The following is a 22961-nucleotide window of genomic DNA, read 5'->3' on the forward strand; positions in this document are numbered from 1 at the left end:
ATATCGTTTGTACCAGCCCCCGAGCGAGGTCTGACCCCTTGCATTTTGCTAGGGTCGGATGTCGCTAAAGCTCGGGGATTTGTGAAGACAAAAAACTAATAAGGACAAAGTATGCGTTTATTTAGGGGTAGAAGCGATGTAGCTGTTCGATGTTCTAGGCGTTGGTGAACACCTCACCATTGATGGTTTTCAGCTTGTAGGCGCCCGGGCGAAGTATTTCCGCGATGACGTAGGGCCCCTCCCAGGGCGGTGAGAGTTTGTGGTGGTCCTTGTTGCTCTACACAAGGCGGAGGACGAGGTCCCCGACGTTGAAGGATTGACCCCGCACCCGTCGGCTGTGGTACCGTCACAATGCCTGCTGGTACTTAGCTGAACGGAGGAGGGCGATGTCGCGGGCTTCATCTAGTTGGTCCATGGCATCCTGGTGGGATGCCTTGGCCCCCTGTTCGTCATACGCTCTGATTTTTGGTGCTCCATAGTCAAGGTCTGTTGGAAGAACAGCCTTGAAACCGTAGACCATGAAGAAGGGTGTGTAGCCGGTGGGCCGGCTAGGTGTTGTCCTTAGGCTCCAGAGCATGGCCGGAAGCTCGGTGAGCCAGCGCATGCCGAACTTGTTCAACCGGTTGAAAATTCTGGGCTTAAGGCCTTGAAGGAGCATGCCATTTGCGCGTTCGACCTGCCCGTTCGTCCGGGGGTGTGCGACGGCTACCCAATCGATCTGGATGTGTTGTTCATCACAGAATCGAATGAATTTCCTACCGGTGAACTGTGTGCCATTGTCTGTGATGATGGAGTTCGGTACTCCGAAGCGATGGATGATGCCGAGGAAGAATAGCACAGCTTGCTCGGATTTGATCATGGAGATCGGTCGAGCTTCAATCCATTTTGTAAATTTGTCTATGATGACAAGCAGGTGGGTGAAGCCCCCGGGCACCTTTTTGAGTGGCCCAACCAGGTCGAGCCCCTAGACCACAAAGGGCCACATGATGGGGATCGTCTGGAGCGCCTGGGCCGGGAGGTGAGTCTGCCGAGCGTAGTACTGACATCCTTCGCAGGTGCGTACAATTTGCTTAGCATCGGCTACTGCGGTGGGCCAGTAGAAGCCCTATTGGAATGCATTTCCAACTAAGGTCCTTGGTGTAGCATGATGACTGCAAGCCCCACCGTGGATATCGCCCAGCAGGAGCTTTCCCTGTTCGCTAGGGATATAGAGCTGCAGGATCCCGATGTGACTCCGTTTGTAGAGTTCACCCTCTACAAGAACGAAGGACTTGGCATGGCATGTGAGCCGTTGGGCTTTCGTCTTGTCCGCTGGTAGTATGTCGCGGAGGAGGTAGTCGAGGTAAAGCATTCTCTAGTCGTCGAGAGGGTCGGACTCCACTGCTAGGTCCTCTTCAAGCGCCATAACCTTGGGGTCGGGCGGAGCGATTGGCGGATTAGCCCTTGGGATCGGACTAGATGGGCCATCATCGGCTTGTTCTGACCCCGTGTAGCGTACCGAGGGTTTGTGTTGATCGCTGGCAAAGATGCCTACTGGGACTGGCTCTCGGCCAGATGCTGCTTTCGCGAGCGTGTTGGCTGCTTCATTGAGGCGCCTTGGGATGTGATTGAGCTCGAGGCCGTCGAATCTGTCCTCCAGCTGTCGGACTTCTTGGTAGTATGCCTCCATCTTGGCGTCGTGGCAGCTTGACTCCTTCATGACCTGGTTGACGACCAGCTGGGAGTCACCTCTGACGTCGAGACGTCGGATGCCCAGCTCGATAGCAATTCATAGGCCGTTGATGAGCGCTTCGTACTCTGCGATATTGTTTGATGAGGGAAAATGGAGCCGAACCATGTACCTCATGCGGACCCCGAGGGGAGATACGAAGATTAGTCCCGCATTGGCGCCCTTCTTCATCAGCGATCAATCGAAGTACATCATCCAGTACTCTTGATTGGCGATTGTTGGTGGCATCTGGACCTCGGTCCACTCTACGATGAAGTCAGCCAGTACCTAGGATTTGATCATTGTTCGGGGGCATAAGTAATGCCCTGATCCATTAGCTCGAGCGCCCACTTTGTGGTTCTTCCCGTAGCATCCTGCCTACAGACGACCTCACCGAGGGGGAAAAACGTCACGACTGTCACAGGGTGTGACTCAAAGTAATGGCGTAGCTTTCTCTTGGTGATGAGGATGGTGTAGAGGAGTTTCTAGATTTGGGGGTAACGGGTTTTGGAGTCGGATAGCACCTCGCGGATGAAGTACACAGGGCACTGTACCTTGAAGGCGTGCCCCTCTTCTCTCTACCACTAAGGCGGAGCTGACCACTTGCGTGGTGGCCGATATATATAGCAGGAGGGATTCTCCGTTGCACGGAGGGACTAGGACCGGCGGTTTAGTTAGAAATTGTTTAACCATGTCAAGCGCCTCCTAAGCCTCGGCTGTCCACTCGAAGTGGTCGGATTTCTTTAGGAGTTGACAAAGGGGAAGTCCTCGTTTGCTGAGGCGCGAAATGAATTGGCTGAGGGCGGCAAGGCACCCTGTGATTCGCTGAACCCCTTTTATGTTCTGGATCGGGCTCATCTTTGTGATAGCTGAGATTTTCTCTAGGTTGGCTTCGATGCCTCGTTCGAAGACAATAAAGCCTAGCAGCATGCCCCTCGGGACCCCGAAAACACACTTTTCGGGATTGAGTTTGATGCCGTTTGTGCAGAGTTTCACAAAGGTTTGTTCAAGGTTGGCGACAAGGTGGTCGGCCCGTTTGGACTTAACTATGATGTTGTCGACGTAGGCCTCAACGGTTCGCCCAATGAGGTCCCCGAAGCAGTTGAGTATACAGCGCTGGTAAGTTGCCCCAGCATTCTTTAGACCGAACGGCATTGAAACGTAGTAGAACGATCTGAAGGGGGTGATAAAAGACGTCGCGAGCTGGTCGGACTTTCTCATCGCGATCTGGTGGTTGCCAGAGTATGCATCAAGGAAGCAGAGGGTTTCGCACCCTAAGGTGGAATCAACTATTTGGTCAATGCGTGGTAAAGGAAACGGGTCCTTTGGGCACGCCTTGTTGAGGCCCATGTAGTCGACACACATCCTCCATTTCCCACTCTTCTTTCATACAAGAACGGGATTTGCTAGGCACTCTGGGTGGTATACTTTCCTGATGAACCCAGCAGCCAACAGTTTTGCTATCTCTTCGCCGATGGCCCTACGTTTTTCCTCGTCGAAGCGGTGTAGGCATTGCTTTACCGGCTTGGAGCCTGGGTGGATTTTTAAGGTATGCTCGGCGACCTCTCTCAGGATGCCTGGCATATCCGAGGGTTTCCATGCAAAGATATCTTTGTTATCACGGAGGAAGTCGACGAGCGTGCTTTCCTATTCGGAGGAGAGCGTAGTACCAATGCGTACCCTCTTAGCCTCGGAGCTGCTGGGGTCTACGAGGACCTCCTTGGTGCCCTCGGCTGGTTTGAATGATCCAGTTGTTGTCTTGGTGTCGAGCGTTTTTTCGGCAACCTCCTCCCTGAGGGTGATGAGCTCTTTGGAGGCGACGACCACAGAGGCATGATCGCAGCATTCAACTTCGCACTCGTAAGCGCGCTGGAAGGAGGTGCCGATGGTGATGACCCCACGGGGGCCCAGCATCTTTAGCTTAAGGTACGTATAGTTGGGGACGGCCATGAACTTCGCGTAACATGGTCGTCCCAGGATGGCATGAAAAGTTGGAGGGAACCCCACTACGTCGAAGGTGAGGGTCTCAGTCCTGTAATTGGACCGATCCCCGAAAGTGACGGGCAGATCGATCTACCCTAGTGGCATGGCCTGCCTACCAGGTACAATGCCGTGGAAAGGTGCTCGGACGGGATGGAGGTTCGTTCGGTCGACGCCCATCTCGTCGAGCATTTTGGTGTACATGATGTTGAGGCCGCTGCCTCCATCCATCAGTACCTTTGTGAGCCGCTTTGGGCCGACGATCGGGTTGAAGACAAGTGGGTACCTTCCTGGGTGTGGGACGGCACCCGGGTGGTTGGCCCGGTCGAAGGTTATGGCGGATTCTGACCACCGGAGGAAGGCAGGCGTGGCCGGTTTAGCCGTATAGACCTCACGGCGCGCGACCTTTTGGCGGCGTTTGGAGTCATAGGCCGCTGATCCTCCGAAGATCATGAGGGCGCCGTTCGGAGTCGGGAAGGTGTCGTCCTTCTCCTCGACATCGTCTGTACTGGGGGCAGGTTCCTTCCCCTGCTCCCCTTTGTTGAGGCCCCCAGACAAGTATTTGCGCATGTGAAACAACCCCAATTTCCATGATGGAAAATCCACAGAGTCGAAGTGTAATAAGACCGTGGTAGATCATATTACCCAAATTCTAGTCGATGATCACATCCATACATCGATAATATCAGAGTACAAATAGTGTGGAATTACAAAAATTATTACATCGCCGCATTGGCGGAATCAAAAGTAGCATTCATTCAGAACAGCTTGAAGATAAGATCTCCAAACTCGAGCATAGGAACGAATCCCTCAACCGTCAAACTCCTCGGAGCTATACTCCTCAGCAGAACCTGTGTGCCAAAATTTATCAGTACGGTTTGTACTGGCCACTCCCAACCCTATGAGCATTGCTTTGTGGTAATTGGATGCAAGTCGGATATATTCAAAATGAACCTATAAGGCTGGGGTTTCCTATGTATTTAGCATATCAAGTTCATAATAATAGTTGGTCAAGTTTTAACACCATTCACACGCATTCCACCCCCTTTCCCACTCCCAAGCTAGGTTTTGATCCTGGGATCGATATACCACCATATCCACACCATCACCATAGCACACCCGTACCATTGCTCAGTCGACAGGCCAACTCCCTCTCGGCACTGTCTCATGGCCCGTAGCCCCTGGCTACGTCCGAACACTCACTCCCAGGGGAGAAAAGAAGGACTCATCTCTCTATCTAGTTTAATCGAAACCCAGGAAAGGTCCATAGCTGACAAGTCGGCATATGTATCGATCGATCAACCATACACTCTGCAGAGGTTTTACATAACCACAAGATCTGCCTTCCTCGCTGACCATCATCAACTGGGCTGATTCCGGCTACTCGCTAGCCTAGGGTAATGCCACTCTACCATCCAGCCTTGGTACACCCCAAGTCCGGTCTGGGGTGGCTGAAACTGTGAGTCATGAGCCGGTCCACAAGGTCTCCATGAAGTCTCGGAAGGGTGTGGGGGAAATCCTCCGCACCCCGTACCTCGCTCACACTATTCGCTATCAACCTAGCAGTAGTGGCAATACCCTACCAAGTAGTCCGGCTGTCCCGCACCATATAGGGTGAGTGGTACGTAAGGCTTCCCGATGAATCTGAGTACTAGTAAGTCCTTAGGGATGACCAAGCCAGAATGTCTTCATCAGGGTCTCCATTTACCATGCCACCACAGCACCTCCATCCTGGGCTCCTCCCATCACAGGTTCACACCCAGGGCCACCTCATATACCATTTACCCACCACAGGTATCCATTCCAGGGGTGCCCAGGTAGCACTCCACGGCAATACTTGCCCTAGGCTCGTCGTATACTCTAACTTGGTCGACAGAACCCTCACCCTCCATGCACCCAAGTCACACACGCAGCACTCTCTCCATAGTTCGGTTAACACAAGTCTCCACCATGCATCAATATAGTGCAAGCGTAGTAGAAGTAATAAGCAATGAAATGTAATAGCAAGCGTGTGACTAGCCTATCAGTAGGGTGAGCAGGGGAAAGGTTGAGTCAAGGTAGAGGCCATCAAGAAAGCATACTACCATGCAAGTCCTACCATAGTGTGATATGACAATAAAGTAAGCACTAGCATTTCTACTTTAGCCATGCGGAATAGGTGCTATGAGATTGGATGGGATGTGGCACCTTCAGTGTAGTCGTCTCCATACTCCTCACGGTACTCACGATCCTCGTCCATCCGGTTCTCCTCCGAGTCTGCAAACGACCGTATTATAGTCGCGTTAGCGACGTCTATAGAATAGCACAAAGAAGCAATGAAAATTCAAAAGAGCTAAATGCACTCAAACATGGGTCCATTACGTAGAGCTCGATTTTAGATGAATTTTGGTCCTAGTTTCGTATTTTTCTGAGGTCGTATGAATTAGTTATGAATTTCCGAAGATTAAATCTATTTCTGAAAATGGAAAAAGGCTGAATTAATCCTGGGCTGACACGTGTCATGCTGGGGTTGGTCCACGTGGCTTGCTGACATCAGCATGACGTCAGCATCATGGTTTCGAGCTGACAGGTGGGGTTTAGCTGACGTCAGCATGACGTCATCAACGTCATGCTCACCGACAGGTGGGTCCGGTCAAAGTCAACGGCGAGTCAACAGTCAACGTCTTCGGTCAACGGTTAGGGTCACTGACGTGTGGGGCTAGGGCTACTGATGTCATTAGCTGATGTCAGTGTGACGTCAGCATGACGTCACCTCGGCTGTGCTAGCTTCTGACATGTGGGTCCCGTGTGACGTTATCACGATGCCAGCATGATGTCATCATCTGACGTGTGGGTCCAGCAACACTGTGTCGCTGACATGTGGGGCCAGGTCAACGGTCAACGTTGACCGATTAATGGTCAATACGGGCTGGGTCCGAACTAGGCTCTGGTGGGCTCGGGTTGGGCCGGTCTGGGCTGGGCTGACCCGGACATGTGGCACGCTATGATGCTGCCACGTCGCGATCGTGGGCCTCTATTGGGCTTTGTCCACAGCACGGCTCACACCATGTGGTTCACGGTGGACCAGCGCTCATGGTCCATGGACCTACAGCAGTGTAACACCCCCGGTGTTTGTCACCAGTTACGCAATGGGTTTGAGCTCAAACATGACATGTCAAGTGGTAATCAAGGTGTCAAGATCAAATCTACATGATGGAGCTTCAACTTAAACTTGGGCCACGCACAATTGCTTACATATAGACCCTTGTTAAGATTATGCAAGAGTAATTCTAAACATGCTTCTTCCATGTACATTACATCCACATGCATCCATCTAGACCCGTGGAAAAGTTTCATGAAGTTTGGAATAAAAAAGTCACATGAAATGATAAGTCATATCTTTGCATGAATTGCTTTATCAAGTGAATGGAAACATATGAAGTCAACCAAACCTTGTAACCTTGCTCAAACAACTCTAATTGAACTCTACAACAAAAGTTATGAAGGGTTCGTGTTGAGCGAAGGTGGAGAAAATGTCCGAAAATAATGGAAACCCTATATTTTGTAGCAGAAAGGACTTTGCGTTGACCGAGAAATAAAAGTTGACTTCTGGACTAGATATGATGTTTGACCAAAAATGAAAGTTGAAGAAAAGTTTGAGTATAACAAACTTTGTTAAAGGACCAAGTCATGATTTAGCTTCGAAATAGATCAAAACAGTGCTCAAAGTATAAGAGAAAAAGCTGAAATCAACCCGACCGTGTTTGCAGTCCGGATTTCACCGACATCGACGTTGACATCCCGCGTTCTCCAAATTTTGCTAAGCAACTTGAGTTAGTCCAAAAATAAAAGTTCAAGGTTATGTTATGGAGAAGAGAATGCAAAAAGTTGCACTAAGTTTGATCGAGTTTCGACCTCCGAAAGCGAGTTTCCGTGATCGCTGTTAACATATTGACACTATCATCTTGGAGCTTAATTATCCGTTGTTACAAAGCTCAAATGGCCGGGCACCTTAAATAAGAAACGTAAAGCAGGCCGAGGTGAACAAATTTTGTTTATGGCCCAATGTCTAATTCGGCCTAGAAGCGGCCCAAAATGGCGTTCCACCTTGCCTATGTCGCTGCCCGCCACGTGCTCGGTAGAATGCCTCAAGGGGCGACGCGTGCCCGTGCGTGGCCGCCATGCACAGAGCATGCCCGCCATTGCTACCACGTGGTATGCCCCTGTCGCGTCGCTGTGCCCTCCTGAAGTGGATGCTGAGCTTGTTCCCTCTCTCACTCGCACCCTCTCTGCCTCTTTCTCGCCCAGCCTCTCTACGCCCGCGCGCGAACGCCGAGCTCCGCCATGGCCGTCGAGGTAGCTCCTTTGCCACTGCCGTTCCCCTTCCGTCGAGCGCCCTTGTAGTTCCCATTCGCCTCCACCACAGTCGCTCCATGATCTACTGTCTGTGCCGCGCCTCTAGGCTTCCATAGCTGACCGCGCCATGGCCACCGTCGCTGGCTGCCAGTCGCCACCAATGGTCGTGCATGGCCAGGCCACTACAGGCCGCCGCAGACCATGCAAAAGCCCTGAACCGGTGCGCGCAGGACCGCACGTGCTGCGACGCCACTGCCGTGTCGCCTCACTGCTGCCACTGCCAGTCGTACGCGAGCGCCATCGTGGCTGGGACGGGAGATGCTCACTTAGCCAGTGTCGTCTAACTAACACTGACTCAGTGTGGCATCCCAGGCAAGCCCTGGAGCATATTAAGCCTCCTAATTTCCGAAATGCAGTTAAAGTATTATTGTTACATATATATATTGTTGCATTAAGTTTAGGTGTTGGATGCAAACACTTGTTGCATTGGTTACCCAATTCCTTGTCCAGATATTGTTACCCTGAATCCTATGTAGCTCAGGCTCGTGTAGTGCTTAGCCCTACTTTAACATAGTAGAAGTCAGGTGATTTCCTATCACCTGTGAGATATAGGAAGATACATATGGCACGGTTGGCTATATTTGCTATCGTGGAAAAGAACCAGTCTTAATTTGAAATGAAGACCGGGTGGAGGCTTGCCGGTTTGCAGTGACTCCGTCTGCGTCGCTTAAGGACTGATTCTTGGAGCCTTTCCTATTCATGTTGAACGCATACCTCTCTCTTAGTTGGCCGGCCTAAAGACCGACCGCGAAGCCGAGTAGCTCAACTCAGGCCGGGAGTCGATAAGTATAAAGTGCACCTCGGAAGGGAGCCGTAGGCGTGAGTCCAAGGGCAGGTGATTTAAAAGTCCTGATCGTCCTGGCAGAAGGGTAATCCCTGAGAGTGCTGGCGCTGATCGAACCCGCGAATTTGGTTCCTGAGTTGTCCCAAAGGTAACCCACGGCTACCCTTGCAAAGTATGCCAGGGTGAGAGTTAGGAATACCCCCTCAGCTGAGTTGTAATTCGATTCGAGTCGCCGTCTCTCCCAGTTAGTGAGAACTTGACGGGCTTATCTCCAATGTAGATACACTAAATAACATAATGGTTCAGAAATGATGATATGATGATGACAGCCTTATTGTACCTGCTATGGTTAATATTGATTGCTCCTAATAAGTGAGTGCTCTAGTACAGGTGCTAATCTAGTGGACAGGTAAATGATGATAAGCTTGATGCTAAGTTTAAATTGGTTACTATGCTCATAAGCTCTTTTATGCAACTGTGTCCAGCTAGCCCACCTCATAAGCCTTGCATGACCCTTGGTGTCCTTTATTTCTGGTTTTGATGGGTAAGTCTAGCTGAGTACCTTCTCGTACTCAGGGTTTATCCCACCATGTTGCAGGTGAAGTTCTTGGCCTGTGAAGATGGTGGCTAACCGCCGATGGACTCGGTAATTCTATAGTTACTTCTCATCTATATGCTTTTGTCGGATAATGTCACTTATGCTAGCAAGGTATTTGGAACATATATTAATGTAATCTTTTGAAAGCTATGTTGTTTTCACTAATCGGTTTTGAAACCCAAACTTGTACTATTATTTGTGAATCCATTTATAATATTATTTTCCGCTGCAACCCTGCATATGTGATGTGTATTTGCTTAATCACGCGATCTTGGTTGTGATATTGATTTACCGAGGTCTTTCGGGACACTCGGCGGACTACCGGGTTTATATGAGTGAAAGTATGTGTGTGTCAACGTGTTAGCGGAGACAGCCGTACTTGATCTTATATAAATTGGGCAGTTCTGTTACAGCTGGTATCGGAGCAAGATTAAGCATAATACTGTCATGTACATTGTTTTAAAAACAAAGTTTTGGTTTTAAAAAGCCTATTTTAACTAAAACTTTAGCTACAGGCAAAGTTATCAAAAACTAATTTGCAAAACTATGCTAGCGACATCCTCCTTTATGCCCAGTCAAGGACTATTAGGTGGCTATCTAAGTACTAACATGGGTGTTTTTACTTTCGTCGTCCATACGGCGTGCTATTGTATGGATGCCATTCGTTTAAATGGTAATGTATGGCTCAAAATGTCTCTACGCCCAGGTAAGTGTGAGTTGTGAGAGCATGACCGTCCCACTGTCGGTCTAGGGGAGAGTTAGCTTTGGTTACTAGAATATTTACATGTTACACCCATGTATATATGAAGGTACTTAATTGTGGGTATATTTATCGGGTAGCTATGGATATCGAAGTATATACATTGGGGATGTATATATGCAGGGTATCTTAGTTTACTGCTTTCATTGTGTGCTTATTATCTCTTGTGGGGATGGGCTGCAATGAATTTGCCTGCAGGTACGCTAACCATGAATGCGTAGATTGAATATAGCTGACGACTAGCTATATATCGAGAGAGTACGTGTTATGCCACCGACATAGAACGTGATTGCCACCTTAGGTTGGCAATTTCGTAAGGACGAATAGGACGAGCATGCATCATGATTGTGCTTGTGCATAAATATGCTTCCCTCACCTTGTTCTAATGCTAAGTAACTTGTGATCAATGTGATGTCACTATTTTCCCTGTGTGAAGCTAGCCAAAATGCCTTATCCCATGCTGCTTGAATAGCTATGCTTGAAGTTAGTGTGTGATTAGCTTTTGCCTCGTATGTTGGCTTCCAAAGGAAATAGATGACGAGTTAATAGTTAACAAAAAGTTCACCCCTTTGAAAACTAAATTGCTAAATGTAAGTAAAACTTGTTTTGTAGAGATATCCACCTACTCAGTAAAAAGGAAACAAAAGATAACAGTGCCTTACCACCATGTTTTGCCTGATATGTGTTGTGGTGTTACTGTAGGTGACTGCTTATTATGTACGAGCTTTGTGCTTAGTAATAGTCGCTTAAGCTAATCGGATTGAGTGTTTCGAAATGCTCGCTTAAGACCATTATGTAGGTGTGGATGCTCGTTATCTAGGTAGTGCCATAGTTGTCACCCTTTTGTCCTCGGTAAGCATATGAGTGTGGAAGAGCGCTATCCGGGAGCAGCATCCAAGTTTTGGTAATCTCAGGGTTGTCGTCTACAATTAAGTTCTCTCTTAGGAACCTGAGCCTATACATGTGGTTGCTAGCCTTGAACGTTGTGCTACGAAGACTTTATCTATGCCTTTGCTTGACCTTAGGTCCAAGCTTAGTTCCCTTGAATGCTTGCATATTTTGTGGTTGTCCCGCTCCTATGTGGGAGGACCCTGCTACAAAAATTCCTTATTAGACCTCATTGCTCTTTCTCCTATGGATGAGCTAGTGCAACGCTAATCGCTATCTGCCCTGGCTTTGGAACCTTTTCTGTGCAGATCATGTCATTGCTTTATCAACTGAATCCCTAGTGAGTGCAATGGCTGTCCCTCGAATCTCATTTATTTTGCCTCCAACCCTTTCAAGTCTCTGGATGTTTATCAGTCTTGATCTCCTATTGCTACTCGACAGGACCAAATCTCATGTTAATCTTTATCTGGTAATCACTTTGGTGGACACGAGGCGTATATGGAAATTAAGCAAGAGTCTCCTGCTTAGTTGCCTTCGGCAATTAGGCTATGTTCTTTTGCACTGTGTTTTGATCTTCTGATCGCCTCATTATTGATTCCTAACCTTGTGACTATCCTTGTTTGCTATCCCTCTTTTGCACAATGCTTGTTCTTACAATCTAATTGGTGCCACTGGAAATTTCACTTTGGTTGTTTGTCCAGTAATGGTGCCACGATTAGTGATCTACGGTGCCACGACGGAACCTAGGGCCTCCTTGTGGGCGGCCGACGCATGGTTGTGCTGCTGGGTGCACGCTGGTATCGAGGTTTCTAGTTATGATCCATTGCTGAACTGTACCGATGTGTTATTTTCACGTAAGCTCTTCCTTGGTTATCTATCCATATCTTATCAAAGATCCATATATCAGACCGAAAGTAGTAGAGCTTCCTTTTGAAGTCACAAAAAGGATATCCTTTGAAGAACTGGTCACTGACATAAACAGTAATAGACTGCAAGAGGTGGTAAACAAGCGACTCTACCTAACTGTCCCTGTAATGACATCGATCGTCTGATGAGCAACTTATGTTATCCATGTTGGATCAGAAAGGTATCCAACACTTAATGTTGGACAAGATTATCAATCTAATGATAATGGATGGCGATATCATGTGGTGTAATAGGTCACTGGGTGCTCATGAACCTCCCATTCAAGTTCTTGATCTGTAGGTGCATGATGGTCATACAGTTGAAATCAACCATCTCTAGTGTGACTCATTATCTGCAGACTTCGATGGCAACTGTCTGTTTGTGCCTCGATTGCGATTATTGTTGTGGTCAAGAGGAAGAAATTTAGAACTTTTAGTGTTGAAAGACAACTGATTAGTTACTAGTAGGAAGCTTAACCTCCGGCTAGGTGACAACTTTTGCTAATTACAAAGGCTATGTCTCGTAGAGCAATGTTAAGCAATGTAATAGCAAGCCGTTTAGCAATGCAACTACTGCTTTGTTTTCCAAAACCTGTGCTATCAAGTCAATTCCATCTTGGATAATCACACAGATAGTACAAAACGTTGTATCGGCTACGTAAGGAACTAGAGAAAGCATGTGCCTAGTTTCGATCAGCATCATTGTGCCCCTAGGTACCACAAACGGATTTGTTCAAGGTTCTATTGGACCAAGTGCCAGAGAATATTCAAAAACGGTTCCTTGTCTCTATAGGAATGCCCTACCTATGGAATACTGCCTTGTGCCCTGCGAGAACAGCCCACACTTCCAATGCTTGTGCATCATCAAGTTGGTGTCTAAATCAAACGATTTAAGTTGTTTCCTGAGAACCACATATGGAAAACCTTAGTCTACATCCTCAGAGAAAAGAGCTGCTGCTGCTACTGCTATACAAAGAGATCGAGAGTATAAATGTATAGAACACACACCACAATGTGTGAAGCAAAGAAAGAGAAGAACGAGAAATCTGTCTAGATTTTAAGGTACAGGACCGAACATCTTCAAGCCAACGATTAGTGACTCAAACGAAGTTGGATTGATCCCAAACTTGGTGATCTCATTCCTTGCTTAGGACCCTTCAATGTCTTAAGTTGGTTTGAGTATTGGTTGAGTAAAACATTAGATTTGAGAGATATCTTGTCGGCTTGGTTTGCTGCCATTTCAGAACACAGCAGTTTGGTAGATGAATTGTTTGGATGGTCAAACGATGTCCGGTTGAGTTGAATTTTGGTGAGTAGTTAGAAGACCCATGGATCTACATGCCCACCAAAATTTGTGCATATTGGAGCAGTAGTTTGTGAAATATGAATAGAAAACAAAAGGGTACAGAATCTGCAATTTCGCTGTGACTGCGATCATCCTTTGCATTAGACGGTTGTGTTTGTAATTCATGCCAAGAAATTACAACTTTTAGGTGTATTGCTGTTAGACAACCCTCCATACCCTTGAGAAGACTAATTGCACCCCTATGTGCCTTGCTTTTGTCCTCTTAGATCAGCAATGCGTGAGCAGTCCAGGTGTTCTAGAAGTCAAATTGTGCCCTTGCAATTCAAAAGTAATTGGAAAGGTGTCAAACCATAGATTTTTGGATTATGGTTTTTGAGATATTGATGGACCTAAGAATGGAAGCCTCGACGTCAAATATAGTTTAAGAAAGCTGGTTTTGATACGATGCAAGTAAACCCAACTTGCTGTGCAACTGCACCACGAAGGCAAATTGTACTTAACCTGCTTGGTAGTAAACTAGTCCCTAGTTTTGTGATTACTTGCAACCTGTGTTGCCCTCCAAGCCTCGCTAACATCCTTCTGCATCATTGGTTCTCCAATGCTAACATGCCTAAGGTGTCTTCCATGTGTTTTACACAAGGGGTTGCCTCCGATACAACTCAGATAACTATTGCCGTTTGGATACGAGAATTCCCTTAAATAATGGTCGTCGAAAACGCTGAGTCAACAGAGTCAGCTATCACATTCACCGCTCACTCAACTGACTCAGGTACTACAGTATTGTTATCAGAGAAAGAGCACTGCACACATGGAACATTATGTAGCTTTCCATCAGTTGACATATGAGTGAGTGCACCGCTACAACCAGTTTGGATATTGGTTAACTAGCTTCTCATTCCCTCAAAGGATGTTTACCCCGTCTGTGATCACATCCTTTATGAGAAGTTGTGCTCAAGCCACTTTAGTAGAGAACTGCTTTTCAAACCTTAGGAGCAAATATAGCACCGTTGCAAGGAATATCCGTCAACCGACTGCGATCTAGTGCAAAGTCCATGAGTTATGTGCTATATCCACTGGGGAAGTAGATGTTACAAGTATTGAGTCTACGCTTGTATCACTCTTCGTACATCAAGGACGACGTACGTAGGACAATGCTATCTTGGATTCCTTCCAATGTAACAATGCTTTATGGACGCCAATGAAAGAAATTCTTCAAACAACAACTTACGACGAAGAGCATGTATTAGAAAGTGTCATGACCAAATTAGCCTCTATGATACTTCGAAGTTAAGTGGCCTAATGCCATCACTGATGTTGGAAACTAGATGACAAGTTTCTCTTCCCATAAAAGTCTCTCGCACCGAATCTCGGGACGCGATTCCTTTAAGGGGGGAGGGCTGTAACACCCCCGGTGTTTGTCACCAGTTAAGCAATGGGTTTGAGCTCAAACATGACATGTCAAGTGGTAATCAAGGTGTCAAGATCAAATCTACATGATGGAGCTTCAACTTAAACTTGGGCCACGCACAATTGCTTACATATGGACCCTTGTTAAGATTATGCAAGAGTAATTCTAAACATGCTTCTTCCATGTACATTACATCCACATGCATCCATCTAGACCTGTGGAAAAGTTTCATGAAGTTTGGAATCAAAAAGTCACATGAAATGATAAGTCATATCTTTGCATGAATTGCTTTATCAAGTGAATGGAAACATATGAAGTCAACCAAACCTTGTAACCTTGCTGAAACAACTCTAATTGAACTCTACAACAAAAGTTATGAAGGGTTCGTGTTGAGCGAAGGTGGAGAAAATGTCCGAAAATAATGGAAACCCTATATTTTGTAGCAGAAAGGACTTTGCGTTGACCGAGAAATAAAAGTTGACTTCTGGACCAGATATGACGTTTGACCAAAAATGAAAGTTGAAGAAAAGTTTGAGTATAACAAACTTTGTTAAAGGACCAAGTCATGATTTAGCTTCGAAATAGATCAAAACAGTGCTCAAAGTATAAGAGAAAAAGCTGAAATCAACCCGACCGTGTTTGCAGTCCGGATTTCACCGACATCGACGTTGACATCCCGCGTTCTCCAAATTTTGCTAAGCAACTTGAGTTAGTCCAAAAATAAAAGTTCAAGGTTATGTTATGGAGAAGAGAATGCAAAAAGTTGCACTAAGTTTGATCGAGTTTCGACCTCCGAAAGCGAGTTTCCGTGATCGCTGTTAACATATTGACACTATCATCTTGGAGCTTAATTATCCGCTGTTACAAAGCTCAAATGGCCGGGCACCTTAAATAAGAAACGTAAAGCAGGCCGAGGTGAACAAATTTCGTTTATGGCCCAATGTCTAATTCGGCCTGGAAGCAGCCCAAAACGGCGTTCCACCTTGCCCATGTCGCTGCCCGCCACGTGCTCGGTAGAATGCCTCAAGGGGCGACGCGTGCCCGTGCGTGGCCGCCATGCACAGAGCATGCCCGCCATTGCTGCCGCGTGGTATGCCCTTGTCGCGTCGCTGCGCCCTCCTGAAGTGGATGCCGAGCTTGTTCCCTCTCTCACTCGCACCCTCTCTGCCTCTTTCTCGCCCAGCCTCTCTACGCCCGCGCGCGAACGCCGAGCTCCGCCATGGCCGTCGAGGCAGCTCCTTTGCCACTGCCGTTCCCCTTCCGTCGAGCGCCCTTGTAGTTCCCATTCGCCTCCACCACAGTCGCTCCATGATCTACTGTCTGTGCCGCGCCTCCAGGCTTCCGTAGCTAACCGCGCCATGGCCACCGTCGCTGGCTGCCGGTCGCCACCAACAGTCGTGCATGGCCAGGCCACTGCAGGCCGCCGCAGACCGTGCAAAAGCCCTGAACCGGTGCGCGTAGGACCGCACGTGCTGCGACGCCACTGCCGCGTCGCCTCGCTGCTGCCACTGCCAGTCGTACGCGAGCGCCGTCATGGCTGGGGTGGGCCAAGTTCGCCGCTGCCGTGGCCAAGCCACCTTGGGCCGCCTCTCGGCCATCCGAGACCACCAGCGGGTGCGGGAGGACACCCTGGTGCTCCTCCTCCACTTCACCGCCGCCGTTAAGCCTCCTCCAGCCGTCAGTGGCGAACTCCCACGCCTCCCTTGCTGTGTTCTGCGACCAGGGGCCTCGGGCTCAAATTCGACAAAGTAAAGGGGCCTAACTGCGAAGTCAGTGACTCATGTGAATAGTGCCATAAGGACTGGTTTGTAATTATTTTGCAGGAACTTTGGAAATTCATAGTAAATCGTAGAAAATTCGTAAAATAGTAAATGTGGACTTTTTGGAATCCTTGTGAAATTCTCTATGCACTAGATCTATAATATTACATGTTTTACTTTAAAGTTTTAGCTGTAAAAATATATTTATGCAGCTAGGTTTGTAATGCTAGTGGTATTTGTCTTTTTCATAACTGTAGATCTAGGGCTCCAAATGAAGTGAAATTTTTGTGGCATGCTACTCATGTGATAGTTGATGTGTGGTAAAAATTTCATGAGTATTGGATGAAGTATGAGTGAGTTATTGGTTTATCTTGCTCTCACATGATTTCTTGCTTTAGCAACTTGTCTTTTTCATAGAGGTTGCTATACATATTCAAATGGAGTGAAATTTGTACAGTAGACTATTGAGAGGATATGTGAGCCACTGTAATTTTTGTAGAATTTATTGTATACTTTTGGTATATGTTCATTAAGTCACCTTGTTATCTAAAATAAATTAAGAAATGCATTAAAAGAATTTATTTGGTCATGGACACTAGGTTTTCTGGTGTTCTTTAGTCATGTGTGACATGTTGGTAAAGTTGGTTTTGTCTAATTATGTGTTTGCAACATAAGTTAATATTTAATTTCTTGCAAATGTGGTTTATGGACAGATCTGGGAGCTTAGCAAAGTTCTTCATGATAATTTGCTTTGTTGTGAAACTTGTTTATACAAAAGTTGTAGATAATTCATGTATCTAGCTGCTGTTAAAATTTGGTGCCATTTGGCCAAGTAGTTTAAGAGTTACAGTTGTTCAAAGTTGGGTTATACAATTGATTGCTCTCTGTCTTGTTTAGACCAGTTTCTGTAAAGGTATAATTTTGATCTACTTAACTTGTAAATCATGCTATGATGGTTATAGATGAAATGCAGATAATTTCATAAGCTTTCCAAAATGTCTTCTTGCAAGTCATTTGGATTTGTATAACTCTAGTTATAGCTAAACCTTGTAGCTGCTGTTTGCATGTCCAGAAATTGACAGATTCCAATTATAGTGTTTACTTGTATATTGTTAAGTGTGACTTATGCCTTGAATGATGACTGAGTTAGAGCACCTGAGATATTGGGAAACTTGTGTCATGCTTGGTGTTGTCGGCTTCTTTGCCATCTTAGCATGATAGATTGTGTGATGTTTAAGTTAAGCATCGCAAAGTACTTAAGTGTGTTAGTGTAAACTATGCTTGTCTTGCTTGCTATTTTGTGATGCATCTCATGGTACTATTCTTCATATTTATGCACTTGCATATTGCATCTCATCTAGGTACGCTAGATGCACCACATGAAGGATGAGATGTTAGAGCCAAACCTGGAGACGGCGTTTGATGGACCTATCCCGAAGGTGGAAGGACTGGACAAGTGCTAGGACGGGAGATGCTCACTTAGCGAGTGTCGTCTAACTAACACTGACTTAGTGTGGCATCCCAAGCAAGCCCTGGAGCATATTAAGCCTCCTAATTTCCGAAAGGCAGTTAAAGTATTATTGTTACATATATATATTGTTGCATTAAGTTTAGGTGTTGGATGCAAACACTTGCTGCATTGGTTACCCAATTCCTCGTCCAGATATTGTTACCCTGAATCCTATGTAGCTCAGGCTCGTGTAGTGCTTAGCCCTGCTATAACACGGTAGAAGTCAGGTGATTTCCTATCACCTGTGAGATATAGGAAGATACATATGGCACGGTTGGCTATATTTGCTATCGTGGAAAAGAACCAGTCTTAATTTGAAATGAAGACCGGGCGGAGGCTTGCCGGTTTGCAGTGACTCCGTCTGCGTCGCTTAAGGACTGATTCTTGGAGCCTTTCCTGTTCATGTTGAACGCATGCCTCTCTCTTAGTTGGCCGGCCTGAAGACTGACCGCGAAGCCGAGTAGCTCAACTCAGGCCGGGAGTCGATAAGTATAAAGTGCGCCTCAGAAGGGAGCCATAGGCGTGAGTCCAAGGGCAGGTGATTTAAAAGTCCTGATCGTCCTGGCAGAAGGGTAATCCCTGAGAGTGCTGGCGCTAATCGAACCCGCGAATTTGGTTCCTGAGTTGTCCCAAAGGTAACCCACGGCTACCCTTGCAAAGTATGCCAGGGTGAGAGTTAGGAATACCCCCTCAGCGGAGTTGTAATTCGATTCGAGTCGCCGTCTCTCCCGGTTAGTGAGAACTTGACGGGCTTATCTCCAATGTAGATACACTAAATAACATAATGGTTCAGAAATGATGATATGATGATGACAACCTTATTATACCTGCTATGGTTAATATTGATTGCTCCTAATAAGTGAGTGCTCTAGTACAGGTGCTAATCTAGTGGACAGGTAAATGATGATAAGCTTGATGCTAAGTTTAAATTGGTTACTATGCTCATAAGCTCTTTTATGCAACTGTGTCTAGCTAGCCCACCTCATAAGCCTTGCATGACCCTTGGTGTCCTTTATTTCTGGTTTTGACGGGTAAGTCTAGCTGAGTACCTTCTCGTACTCAGGGTTTATCCCACCATGTTGCAGGTGAAGTTCTTGGCCTGTGAAGATGGTGGCTAACCGCCGATGGGCTCGATGATTCTATAGTTACTTCTCATCTATATGCTTTTGTTGGATAATGTCACTTATGCTAGCAAGGTATTTGGAACATATATTAATGTAATCTTTTGAAAGCTATGTTGTTTTCACTAATCAGTTTTGAAACCCAAACTTGTACTATTATTTGTGAATCCATTTATAATATTATTTTCCGCTGCAACCCTGCGTATGTGATGTGTATTTGCTTAATCATGCGATCTTGGTTGTGATGTTGATTTACCGAGGTCTTTCGGGACACTCGGCGGACTACCGGGTTTATATGAGTGAAAGTATGTGTGTGTCAACATGTTAGCGGGGACAACCGTACTTGATCTTGTATAAATTGGGCGGTTCTGTTACATACAGCAGGGCGCATGGTGGACCAAGTCCACCGTCTCTTCTCCCTGACTTGGCTCATGTGCACCAGGCTCACGCTCGTGCGGTCGGCGAGGGGGGGGGGTGTTCCCCTGCTTTCTTCCGCGGTGGTGCTCCCGTCAGCGGCAAGCTCACGGTGAGCCCCCGTGGTGGCTCTAGTGTCCGATTAGGGAGGGGAAAAGCTTCCCCAGACCACAGCGACTACGTCTGTGGGGTCAAGGTGGCGGCTAGAGCTTTCCAAGGTGCTGGCCACGGCGAGCGGCGGCTCGGCAGTGCTTGCCGACGGTGAAGTCACGCGTGCGGCCTTCCGGGTGGCTCGGCTGAGCAGGTAAAGGCTACTGCGAGTCCGTGGGGCACGGTGAAGTGTCCAGGGCTCAAGGCAGGGCTTCGGTGTTTCCATGTGGCTGGCAGGGACTTCTCGGCGGCCACGGTACCATGGGGACGACGGTGAGGCGCGCGGGTGATCAACGGGGCTCCAGCGGGGTTGTCACGGCATGGTCATAGACGTGTGCATGGGTACGGGTGTTCCCCGCAGCCGGCGATGGCCTTGGCCTACACGCTCCTAGTGTGGAGCGCCATGGCCGGTGTGACAGAGTCTGGCAGCAAGCAGAGGGATCGGAAGGAGGGCTCATCGTGGGTGCTGTGGAAGAGAGGATAGCGGTGCCGTGACGAGTTGCGGCCGTGTAGCTCCAGAAGCCGTGCAGTGCCGACCCGTGGCGGTGCTCCGAACCCCGGCGTGCTCCCAGTCCTTCCCCGGCAGCGGCTTCGGCGTTTCCCTTCCCCCCTTCTTCCCCTTCTCCCTCTTCTCTCTTGGTTCGGGTGTGCTGAGGTTGGCCACCGAGGTGGCGGCGGGCGACGGGACAAGCGCTAGGGCTCTCGGCCGAGGCTCTTATAGCCGAGTGGGGATCGGCGAGCCCGGTGATCGACAGTTGGGAATTCAAGGGCGATCGGGGCATGAGCTTGCATCCAACGGTGTGCGCGGGGTTGCATGGGCGCGACGCAAGGGGGAGATAGGACCATGCCCTGGGCATGACCCCTGGCCCACCCTGCCATTTCTGTCGGGGCTCTGTTGCGCGGTGGTTTGAGCGCGGCGTGGGGAAGAAGCACAGTAGCGCTGACGTGCAGGGTCCAGCAGGCAGCGGCTGCAAGCGGAGATAGGGAGATGCGTGGGCATGGGCAACGTGTGGCTGTCACGCGGGGCCAAGGTGGCAGCGACCGCAAGCGAGGTTGACGGGCGCGCGAGCGATGCTGGGCCACAAGTTGGGCCACGCGAGCCGAGCGGCTGGCTGGCTGCAGCGCGTTGGTGGGGCTAGCCGGTGGCTGGCTGGGCCGGTTGCTGGTCGTGCGGGTTGGGCCGAGCAGCTGGCTGGGAGGCCTTCTTCTCTTCTTCCTTTTCTATTTTTCATTTCTTTTCCATTTGTTTGAATTCAAATTTGGTTTAAAATTTGATTTCACAACTGAGGTGACTTATTCATTGAAGTTTAGGGAATTTTGTTTAATAATAACTTTATGGTTTATTATTTTATTGGAGTTGTTTAGCAATCATAACTCAAATGGAAATCCAAATCACTTTTTGAATTTAACAATGTATGCAACATTATATTTGTTGGAAATTAATAAACATAGTCATCTAATGACATGCCATGCTTATATGTTGACTGGGGTTAGGTTAGACCTAATGCATCTCTTAGGTTGGGTTTCTATATATGGCGCTCATCATCACATGGGATTCTTGAGAAAAATTTTGTAGCTGGTATTTTTGGTGTATAGATTTTTGGGTTGTTACAGTCCTACCCCCTTAACAGAATCTCGTCCTCGAGATTAAAGCGTAACGTACTCTTCAAAGAGGTAAGGATATCGTAGCCGGAGGTCAGACTCTTTCTCCCATGTTGCTTCTCTCTCAGTGTGATTACTCCATTGGATCTTGCACATAGGAATAGTCTTGCTTCGGGTTTCTTTGGTATCTCTGCCTAGAATTCTGATAGGATGTTCTCTATACTCAAGTGTATCTTGAATGTCAAGTGTATCAGTCGGGATCACTTCATCGGGCACTCTCAAACATTTGCGTAGCTGGGATACATGTAATACGGGATGTACACCTGTCAATTCCTCAGGTAACTCAAGTTTGTAGGCGAGCTTTCCAATTCTCTTACAAATCTTGTATGGGCCAACAAATCTAGGGGCAAGCTTGCCTTTCACATGGAATCTGACAGTCCCACGTAGCGGAGATACCTTGAGATAGACGAAGTCTCCCACATTGAACTCAAGTTCTCTTCTCCTTTTATCAGCATAGCTCTTGTATCGACTTTGAGCAATCCTCAAATTCTCTCTTACTTGAGCAACTCCTTCTTCGGCATCTTGAATCTTAGCGGAATCAAAGAATGATCTTTCACCCGGTTGAGACCACATCAAAGGTGTCTTACAAGGTCTGCCATACAGAGCTTCAAACGATGACATCTTGATACTGGCTTGGTAGCTGTTGTTGTAAGAGAATTCTGCATAGGGTAAGCATTTCTCCCAATCAGATCCATAATTCAGCACACTAGCGTGAAGCATGTCTTCTAAGATCTGATTTACTCGTTCTGTCTATCCATCTGTCTGTGGGTGGTAAGCGGTACTGAAATCAAGTTTAGTCCCAATAGTCTTGTGTAGAGCTTCCTAGAATCGGGACACAAACTGAGGACCACGATCAGATACAATACTAGAGGGAGCTCCGTGCAGTCTGAGAATATGCTCAATATATAGATCTGCTAATTTTTCTGCATTGGTCTTGGTCTTCATTGGTACGAAGTGAGCAATCTTGGTTAAACGATCAACAATCACCCATATGGAATCGTTGCCTTTCTGTGAACGGGGCAATCCAACTATGAAATCCATGGATATGCTCTCCCATTTCCACTTGGGAACGTCAAGAGGCTTTAGCAATCCTGCAGGCCTTTGATGTTCAGCTTTGACTCTATTACAGGTGTCACATCATGCCACATGTCCTGCAATGTCTGTCTTCATGCCTTTCCACCAAAAATGTTTCTTTAAGTCTTGATACATCTTTGAATTTCCAGGGTGAATACAGTACTTAGAATCATGGGCTTCTGACAGAATTTTCTCTCGTAGGGCTGGATCAGAAGATACACAGATTTTGTCCTTGAACCAAATGGTTCCTTGTTCATCTTCATGGTGGTTGGTCTTGTAGCCTAGTTTCATCAGACCACGGAGATATTCAATCTCCTCACAATTTTTCTGAGCTTGACGGATGCGATCTATGAGATCATACTGTATGCGGAGCTCATTCAGCAAGCCATGTGGTAGTATCTCAAGTTGGAAATTATCAATCTCTTCCTTGAGCTCAGGTGGTATAGATTCAATGATCAAGGTGTGACAGTAACTCTTGCGACTAAGAGCATCTGCGACTACATTAGCTTTTCTTGGATGATAGTGAATTTCTAGGTCA

The sequence above is a fragment of the Miscanthus floridulus genome, chromosome 18, assembly GCF_019320115.1.
Source record: "Miscanthus floridulus cultivar M001 chromosome 18, ASM1932011v1, whole genome shotgun sequence".
Taxonomy (NCBI): domain Eukaryota; kingdom Viridiplantae; phylum Streptophyta; class Magnoliopsida; order Poales; family Poaceae; genus Miscanthus; species Miscanthus floridulus.